This window comes from Myotis brandtii, unplaced genomic scaffold, assembly GCF_000412655.1.
Source record: "Myotis brandtii unplaced genomic scaffold, ASM41265v1 scaffold298, whole genome shotgun sequence".
In the NCBI taxonomy this organism is placed as follows: Eukaryota; Metazoa; Chordata; class Mammalia; order Chiroptera; family Vespertilionidae; genus Myotis; species Myotis brandtii.
Genome location: NW_005361391.1, coordinates 87,335 through 89,429, shown reverse-complemented (window position 1 = coordinate 89,429; position 2,095 = coordinate 87,335).

The following is a 2,095-nucleotide window of genomic DNA, read 5'->3' as shown; positions in this document are numbered from 1 at the left end:
GTTTGGTCATCCCTCACTAACCCCCCTGCCGGCCTGGTCACCCCATGCAGCCTGCTTGTTCAGTCGTTTGGTCATCCCTCACTAACCCCCCTGCCAGCCTGGTGTAGGCAGCCATCTTGTGAGGGTGTGATGGTTAATTTGCATATTACCTCTTTATTATATAGGATTATGCTTAGCATGTAGAATGTGATCAGTTCATATTCACTGAGTGACAAATTGAGTGAATAAATAAACATGCATTGATATTTATGTAGATGTCTGAAAATTGGTCTGTCCTTGCTGCTTCTGTCCACTAGGAGACAGGCTTTATCCGTGACAGAATGAGCCACTATTTAAGTCTCCCCAGAGCACCTGGAACAGATGGCCACGTAGCCAAGATTTTCATTATTTGTGATTTACTTCATAGACTAGTAAGCTGTTTTTAAGAAGCATATTAATTTGATTACAAAAGTAATATGCTATCATTGCAAAAAAAAGGGAGGGGATGCAAAAAAGTCAACTTCAATATTTTTTCTCAGTGATAATAACTGTGACCATTTTTACATATGTCCTTTCATATTTTTCTAATGTGTGTATGTGAAAATTGAAAATATGCATTATCTCTTTTACAGCTGGCTTTTTCTCATGTCACCACATGATTTCTTACACCCCGAAATTTGTCTCTTAATGTGTGACTTAGCCACTGGTGGGGGAGGGCAGGGGCCTCAGATTTTGTGTGCTGCACAAAACCAGCTTGCCATCCACACAGGCTATGACAGGTAGATGCCTAAGAACTGGATTTAGTAAGCATTAGAGAAACAGGGAAGACATCTGACTTCTCCCATCTCCTTTTCCAGCCCCCTGGATGGACTGTTCTTATCTCTTACCTGGACAATTAATTGTCTGATCCTATACCAGCAGCCCCACTCCCCTGCTTAAATGCCTCATGTGGAGTTTTACATTCTGCTCTCAGTGTAAGAACAGAAGTCCATAGTTTAGTCCTAAGACCTGCATGATCTGGCCCGACCACCTCTCCAGCATCACTTCACACCACTCTCCTCTCTCCCTGGCCTTCAGCCCTCTGTCCCCCACCTCTATCCCTCATCCCCATGTTTCTTTTAGCCCTTCCTGTCAACTAGGCGCAATGAAGCACTTAGGTCCAGGGATCTGTCTGCTTGGATTCAAATCCTACCTGTGCCATTTCTCTACCACATGGCTGTGATCGAGTTATCATCTCCTGCCCCCACCCCATCTAGAAAATGGGAGTCAAAATATTACCTAATCCCATGGGGATTACCTGATTTGAAATATGTAATCACTGAGAATAATGCCTGGCACCTAGGAAGTGTCCCTAAAAGAGTTAGTCATGACCATTACTCACTCTCCTGATCTCAGCTCAAACAACACTTTCTTAGGGAAGCCTTCTCTGACCCCCTCAGGTCCAGTCAGGTCCCCACCAGCCAAGCACCCAGCCCAGCATATGCTCCCACCACCCATGCACTTCTGCTCTGAGCTCCATGAGTACTTGGGGTTCCCCAGGGCTACAGGTCATTGGCTGGAGATTGCTGTCCCTCTGGACTGTGTGGTACAAGAGGCATGGCAAGCCTGCATCGTCTCTCATTTGATCTCTGAGGGTCAGCCTGGGACAGTGGAGGGATGCAGTCTTCCAAGGACTCCTGATGCTTAATTCGTGCTGGTATCAAATAACTGCAAATGTGTGTGCTGCTTCTCCATGTCGACAAAGAACAGTTATATTCTCAGTTTCCAAAATGACTCTCTGAATTAGTACTGTTGTTACATCCATTTTAGATATAGAAGAGGACTTTGGGATTCAGAGTGCTTAAATGACTTCCCCAGGGTCATGGAGCTGGGCTTGGAACCCATGCAGACCTGCTCACCACCTTGCCTGGGTTCTCAGACTCTCATGTGCATCAGAGGTAGCTGGAGGCTGTGTTAAAGCCCCAGAATTCCTAGAGCAGTCAGTCTGCAACGGGGCCTCAGAATTTGTGTTTCTGTAAGTTCCCAGGGGCTGCTGCTGGTCCGTACAGACCACACTCAGAGAGCCACTGTGCTGCCTGTCAGCAACACCCTAGAAAGAAGTTTTCAGTGGCACCCA